The sequence below is a fragment of the Mastomys coucha genome, unplaced genomic scaffold, assembly GCF_008632895.1.
Source record: "Mastomys coucha isolate ucsf_1 unplaced genomic scaffold, UCSF_Mcou_1 pScaffold20, whole genome shotgun sequence".
Classification (NCBI taxonomy): domain Eukaryota; kingdom Metazoa; phylum Chordata; class Mammalia; order Rodentia; family Muridae; genus Mastomys; species Mastomys coucha.
Window position 1 is genome coordinate 14180751 of NW_022196903.1, and position 8365 is coordinate 14189115.

General features: G+C 36.3%; 1 pseudogene; it reads left to right on the forward strand.

Annotated features, from left to right (window-relative positions):
* Nucleotides 1-458: 458 nt before the first annotated feature.
* LOC116100110 lies at nt 459-555 on the forward strand (annotated as a pseudogene).
* The last annotated feature ends 7810 nt before the right edge of the window (nt 556-8365 follow it).

The window sequence follows — 8365 nt, forward strand, 5'->3', positions numbered from 1 at the left end:
TTTTGAAATAGGTTTAAAAACAATAAATCTTTATTTACTGTTGCCTCGTCTTCTTTTTGAATTCATTTTTTCATGTTTATTACTAATTTTTTTTAGTGTGAATTCTTTGTCTTTGTAAGGGTTGAGAGCTAAATGAAGAGGAACAAGAGAGAAAGAAAGAGGGGTGGAGACTACCTCAAGTAATTTAAAACTTACTATATATGACAGATTATCCTCATCTCAGCCCCTTAACTGCTGACTTGAGGTGCTTATTTTCATGTAACTATAAATTTGATTCTGTTTCTGGAATAAAAATTGTTTTCCTTTATCAATTGGAATATATCATTCCATTAATGTTTGGTATTTCTTTACTGTTAAGAAATGTATGTTATTAATAAATGTATGTTATCCCATTGTCTCTTTTTTCTCTAATGTATTCTAGGCTATACTGTTTTTTGTTTGTTTGTTTCTAATAATTTGTGCTCGCTTCGGCAGCACATATACTGAAATTGGAAGGATACAGAGAAGATTAGCATGGCCTCTAATAATTTTAATTTTTCTGTGCATCTAGTTTATTATTTATTTTATTTATTTATTAATTTTACATAACCATGCTCTTACTTATTAACTATTGGTTTGAGTCTGGGATTCTATCTACTCTGATCATTCTTTGAAATTTAAATACATTTATTTTAGACATAGAATGCTATCCAGTTTATACTTTACCATTTGTGATTTTTCTCTAAGTAGGGCTTTTCAGTGACTTCATATGACATGGTTTTCCTTAAATACTTCCTAATGATCAGTGGCCAATCTCTTTTTCATGGGAAGTTATTATTATTGTTTTTTTGCATTTAATAATATTCAGTGGCTTCATGGTTGCTTCTGTCAGCCTTTTGTTCTATTTTGCCGTACTAGCCTATTGGCTACAGTAGATACTTAAATGGATATTAGATGACTTTCTTGCAAATAGTGAACCTTCTCTCTCTTTTTCCACCAAGAAATTGTTCCCCCCCAACACACACAAATACATACACATGTCATTTTATTTATAGTTTTAGGAAGTCAAAGAAACCCTCATGTAAATCACTCATGCTGATTCTGAACAGACTGCCTAATTCTATTAAAGAACTTCATAGGGGAAATTATTTGCATAATGAGATTCAACCCATATGCTAATATATGCCCATTTATAACTAGGTAGTACTTCTCAGTGAGAACATAGATCCTTAGGTATTTAGAAATGTGTTAAAGAACTCTGGGTAAGGAGTCTGAACTCTGGGTAAGGAGTTTGTTCTATATAGATAGAAAATATCTAGATGTTTAGGCAATCACAATGTCTACTCACAATTATCCTGAAGAATTTCTGCTTGAATTCCAGATAAGTGATACATCTTTAGCCATCTTTAAGCATGAATGGTGGTCTACTGAAGCTTTAACTGGGATTTACCAACGTCAAATGATGTTCAGCATCTTTATATGTACTGGTTTGCATTCTATACAATTTAAAAATTTTAAACATTTTACATTTTTAAAAAATGTTTTTAGTTGGGATAGAATTATATTAGTTTCCCCTTCTCTTTCTCTCTACAGCCCCTCCCAGCTAACTTTTCTTAAATTCCTCCCATGCCAAGTATCACCCATACTTGACAGTCTCTTATCTTTAATTATACTTATTATATATATGTATGTGCATACTCACATGGGAGCAATCAAACACACATACATACACACACAAATAAAACTTGCTTTGAGTTTGCTTTATTTTTTTCTGTGTATATGGCTTCAAGGCTGTTCACTCTGTATCTATGCAACTTTGTAAAAATGTTTTTGCTCATTACAAAAATAGTTTGTCATTTCTATTTTTATTATTAAAATTTTAGCAGTCCTAGATGATTGATGCTAGTCCATCAACAACTAAGTGCTTCAAAAATTGTCTTCAACTATGCTTTATCTTTTTATTCATTGATAAGATCAGATAACAAAAACATAAAATTTTAATTGAGCCTAACTTATCAACTTTTAAAATTATATCTATTATGAATTCAATGTTGTATCTAAGAAATGTGAGATACTGTGCTTTTAATGAAAAAGTCCAAAAATATTTAACTTCTTTTTACTTGTAGCTGTGGTAAGGTTGAATATGAACTCTTACATTTTAGAGGCGGACTCAGACTAGTACCATATTATATAATACTCTCATTCAATACTTCATTTGCCTAATATTAAACCTAATTATATATAGGATAATTGGCTACTTTTCAATTGAGTAAAGGAAATGAATGGCTATGCATGAAGTATTGCTCAATGCAGACCAGTATGTAAATCATTCATATTGACTTTCAGCAGACTGCTGGATTCTTCTGAGCAATTGCACTGGGAAAGTTATTTGCATAATGCCATTGAACCCATATATCATCAAATGCCTCTTTGTAATTAAGTAGCACACATCTGTGGGGTCTAAATAAATCCGTGCAGAAGCAAATAGTAAATTGAAAATATGCTAGAATCTTATAAAAGCATCTCTTAAAAATATGTTTATAAAAACACCCAATTATCATTCATACAACAATGGAAGTTATGGGTACAGTGTTTTCTAATATCACTTTAAGTTTTAATATATGTTTGCTTCTAAGATTACAGTACTGAAAAAGGCATCACTTCACTCACATTTTTAAAGAGAAAATAGAGAATATGTTTCTTTGTGACCTAAAAAAACAAAGCTTCTTTTGTAAGATTATTTTTGGAGGAGACAGGAATGATATTAATGAAAACAAAGTATTTTATAGTGTGGCAGTCAAATCTGGAATATATATTCACTTTTTACTTCAATGTCAATTTATCTGATGTACAAACATTCTAAAAATAATGAGTGCTGGGAAGAAAAAAAACCCTAAATTTTCATCTATTTTTGGGAAGTCATTGCTAATAACTTAAAACATTGTTAGAAAATAGTTCCAATCAACATTTCCCTTAAGATGTGAATTGTGTTTGAATGTGAGCCTCTTAGGGTACTGAAAACTGCGCTGTAAAACAAACCCCTAAATGTACCTGGTACTTGGGAGAAAGGAGGCTATGAAGTCAGTAGGAAAAGCAGGGGACAAGCTGGGATTTCAACAACTATTTAGTCCCCTGACATGAGCTTTCCCCTTTCAGGCCCAGCGTTTCCAAACTGTCAGTAAAATATGCACAGAAAATGAGAAACATTGTTGTAATCTGTACCTAGTGGAGTCATGGAAGACCCTAAAGCTCTTCATCCTAATCTATGTTAATCTCACAAGTAAGTAGAGGCACCTATGTAAACAACACATAGAGGTCATCAGAGAAGCTAGAGAACCAGCAAGAAACAGGGTTTCTTTCAAAGGACTGGAGTTAGGTTTGGATTTTAATCAAATCTCTAGGAGTAAAGTGGTTATCAGTGGAGGATCTAGGCCACATGGAGGGTTTACTAAAGTCATTATAAAGAGAGGGAACAAGCAGGGGCCCTGGTGAAAAAGAAAAGGCACTGTGGCCAAAACTGATGACCTGAGTTTGAGCCCTAAAATCCCAGGGTAGATTATCCTCTTACCTCTACAGCAATGCCATGGCAGGCATGTAACCTCTGCCTCTCAGGTGAATGTTTTAAAGGTGCTAGATGTATATTAACCAACATAAAACACGACCTCAAAATAGGACAAGCCAGGGAGAGCAGGCTGTATAACGGTGTCTGGCTTTTCCTGAGGTGTCTGTTGGAAGTTGAATCTAGAAGAATTTAATGTGCAAACCATATTTGCGTTCCAAATGTGTTCTGATTCGAGAAACAGGTCCTAGCCGTAGGGGTTCATGGAGAAGACTGTAGGAGTTGTGAGGGAAGTGAGCTGCAAAAGAGGGAGAAAACCAGATGCTGCCTGCTAAGAGAAGAAGGGACATCACAGGCAGCACAGTCGGCATGGCCCTATGAAAAATAAAAATCACAGACATCCTGTTAACATTTTATTGATAACTCCAATATCTAAGGCCGTTCAGATGGCTTAGTGGTTAAGAGAGCTTGTCTGGGATTGGTTCCTAGCCCTTACTTTCATGGTGGGTTAAAACTACCTGTAAGCCTAGTGGTACCTTTAAGAGCCATAGGATCTTGAGCATGCACATGGTGAACATGCAAGTGGTATGGAGACATACATTCAGGCTAATCACAATACACACACACACACACACACACACACACACACACACACAATCTAAAGATGAAAAAGAGAAGAACTCCAATGTTGTGTATCACTGTTTGTATTTTGTTGCTAATTCTGCCCCCTCAAGAGGGGTGCCCTGATGTAGATCACAGACTGATGATTTCAGGTGAAATCTTAATTGTTCAAATAAAGGCTAGAGCCTGTGATTGGGCAATGGAAGGGAAAGGCGAGACTGGAAGTTTTAGAGAGGGACAGGTGGAAAAGAAAAGAAAGACAAGACAAGATGGAGGTCAGAGGAAGAAGAAGATGGAGGAAGAAGAGGTGGAAGCAAGATGGAGCATAAGCACGTGGCATGGAGGAACCACAGGTAGCAAGGGATTTCACGGTTTGGGAACAGAGTAGTGTAGTGGTATATCTGCCCAGTCTAGGTATGCCATTTATAAATATTATAATTGAGTTGTGTGTTCTTTGCATGAGCTTATTAGGGTTGGAGATTTACCGCAATACTATGAGACAGCAGTTACAAAACATTGTATACTGTCCCCATGAAGACTGGATCCCATGTGAATGTGCCACCTATCAGGAAGACATGATCTATTATAAGATTCTTTTTTTTCCTTGCCTTATTGTAACTCCCCTGCTGCTTTCCATTGCAGTGCTAGCTTTTGCAGAAAAAAAAAAAAAAAAAACCCTATGCCCCTCTCTGCAAAGGTAACACCTGACAAAACAGTAAAGATCTCTCTGCCCCAGGTTTACTTGCTTAGCAGCCAGCATCTGCACATTTTCTTCCTGGCATCATCAAGGCCCAGCCTAAAATCCCTCACCCAAGGAACTCAAATCCTATTAGCATGTTTATTTCATATCTTTTAAAATCAAACTGCCGTTCTACCTGATGATTTATAGAGACAGAGTGGTGAGCATTCTTGGCACGTACTGGGTTCTCAATACTTCCTCATATACCTATGAACCAGTGGGAACTTGACTCTAATTCCTGTATTAAAATGTCCCTAGGGAAAGACATTTCGTATTGGAAGACTCCAATTTTACTTCTGAAAAATAGTGAACAGAGGAATTTTCAATATAAAAAAAAATGGCCGTGGTTTAAGATACAAAAAAGATTTAAAGAGAGGCCAGAGGAGGATAAGCGGCTCCGTCTAGCAGGTTTTCCTGATTTAGGAAAGCAATGACAAACCTGAGTGATCCCATACACACAATTTCTGAGTTTATGGTACATGTCCAGTTATTTAACCATCAGTAACATCTACATTTAACACCTCCAAGCTCCCCCTTTCTTTCTCTCTTTCTCCCTCTTTCTTGCTTTATACATGTATACCTCTATTACTCTGAAATTCCTTTTGGATGATATGGCTAGGAAGTTGAGACATGGCTTTATCTGATATAAGGCTCAGACTGTTAATTGCATAATCATGAAGGTGAAGAAAGGAAGAAAGAAAAAAGAAGGAAGGAGACAAAACCCACTTAATTCCTTGATTTTACTTCAATATTCCATATTTAGTAGTCATACTAGTTAGTTTTACAATTATAGCCTCATTTTAAATCCATTGAATAAGTAACTTTTGGAGATAATTGATAAAAACCAACATAAAATTCTTCACAATTGTTTTACAGTTACAGAAATGTCTTTAATAGTTTTAAAAATGAGCTAGAGATATCTATTTTATGAAAACACAGAAGGAAGTTTACAGTCTAACATGCCAAATGACACAGCTGGAGGACATTTATTGTCTGTTTTAAGATTTTGACACCGGAATTATGAAAGCTTAAGTGGCCTCTGCAAAGCCACACATGTGCCTTGGAGAAGACGGGACCTGAGGCTGAAGGGTCACCAAGCACTCAGGACAGATGAAACAGCTTTCTTGTGAGCCCTAGCACTGCCAGGCCCCTGGGAAATTTCACACACATCCAGACTCTTAAGTACTCCTGGAAAGGTTCCAGAATAAATACAGATGCCTACAGAAAAGTTCAGTAGAATGTGAACACCACCACAGCACTTAACATTTTAGCACATAAAAACACAAGGATGCTGCATGACGACTTGATGCCATCATCGTATCGAATGTTAACGAGCCACCCACTCCCAGCCTTATTTCTGTGTTTGGTAGGCTGAATAGGCTTCTTTGATCATATTCCTCCAGAATTGTTTCTCATTCCCATCACCAAACTTAATAAGAGATGATATTCTATTTTTCACTCTTGGCAAGGCATTATTCAGGAATGGCTATTATCCTGAATAGAGCCATGGCATGGTTGCCTTTGGGAATGTGTTTGGGTTTTGAGTGAAATAGGGTTTGAGTGTGAGTACCTCAAAAGTGAAGATACCCTTCTCTGAGCCTCTATTTCTCCTGTGAAATGAAAATGGTACTGTCCACTAGATGTATGGATTAAAGGAAATGTGTAAGGTCTCAGGTAGAGAAGGTGCTCATGTCATCTCATATCTCTGAGGCACAGATAACTCCTCATTTTCCTCAGAGAAAGTCACCAACCTCAGACAGAGGGGAATGGAGCAAAACTATGGGAAAGATATTCTGCCTGAATAGTATCATGGCTGAATACTGCTGTCTTTTAACTTTCTGTCTCTCTGGCATTTTCTGAAACATGGTTCATGTTACAGTGCATGTTATTCTGAGGCAGAAGCTCCCTCTAAGTTTACGGCCCTGAGCACTACATGAGGCTTTGAAGTACAGGTTGTCACTCTGAGACGATCAGTATACTGAGCTCTTTCCCTAGCTGCTTTCCTTTTTTCTCCCTCCTGTTACATAAAGAGTTTTTTTTTTTTAAGAAGAAAAATTCAATCACTTAAATACTTAATGTGCAATGTGAGTCACTATCCTGACTGTATCAAGATGATTATTGGCTAAGTACTTAGCTTTATCCTTTATACCATCAAGGGCAGATTTAACATTTTCATTCCAACAAAACCCCAGGTAATGATAAATACAGATAAATAAGCATCATGAACCTTTTAGGTTAGTTCACCAACAAGATTCAAGGAAGAAGACATTAAAATAGCCAGGTCTAAGAGGATAGTAACCTAACCCTGGGTGTCAGAAGCAATGCTTGTTTACTGGGACATTTTTAAGGGGGAGAGATGGCCTGACTTACAGAACATGGAATCTTTTTACTTCTTGGAAGATAGTGTAAGACTTGGTGTGGTGTGCTGGTTCATCTTAATTTCAGTGCTACTCAATTTATCTGTAGCCAAAGTAATGAACTGCTCAGCAGTGATGGAAATGGCTGAATCAGATCAGGTGGATGGAAGCTTCTCCAAAGAGCTTCCCAGGACACACTAGCTGAAGATGGATATGTCCCCTTTTCCCTGCTCTTCTATACTAAACTCCATCACTATTCCTTAGAAAGAAATGGCTTGTATGTATTCCTTTACCTAATCTATATTTCTGGAGAACAGTTTCTAGGGGTTGGAGAACGATCCCACAAAAGTCTCTGTGTTAAAGTGTTGATTATCAACCTGTGATGTTATTGAAAAATGCTGAGACATGGGCCAGAAGATGGTAGGTCACCAGGAGTGTTTCCTTAAAGAAGATATTGAGGTTCCACACACTAGCTTTATCTCATTCACATTCTGGTGTCTGTGAATGAGACACCAGAATAGCTCCTTCCATCTGATGCTTCTGCCTTGACATACCACCTCACCACAGGATGAAAGTGATGGATTGAAGTTCCCAACACTGTGAGGCCAAATAATCTTTCCCTCTTGTAAGTTGATTTATCTTAACTCTCATGTTACAGTAGTAAGGAACTAACACAACTCCTGGGTACTTTTCTATAATGTTTCTGAAATGCCTATTATGCTTTTAAAAACAATAGTAAAAATGTATAAAAAAGTATGTGTGAAGGTATTGGTTCGGACCATTCAAAGAGAACAAACATACAATGAGGGAAACCAAGAGAAAATTAGCCAAGAGATTGTTAAGTTTGGTTGAAAGTATGTACAGAATTATTTCAGGCCTATAAGCCTCTTCTGTCACAAATTGGTCTCTCTCTCTCATTCTAAGGTATATGTTTATGTGTGACCTATTAAATATGTTTTATTTTTTTAAATTTTCCTTATATATATATATATTTTAAAAATAATTTTTATTTTACTTCTTTATCATTTTTGTTATATAATTTAGCTTGCCAAAATTTCAGGGAAATTAAGCAGTTCCCAGATTCATTAAATTAAATCATAAAATTCAAGT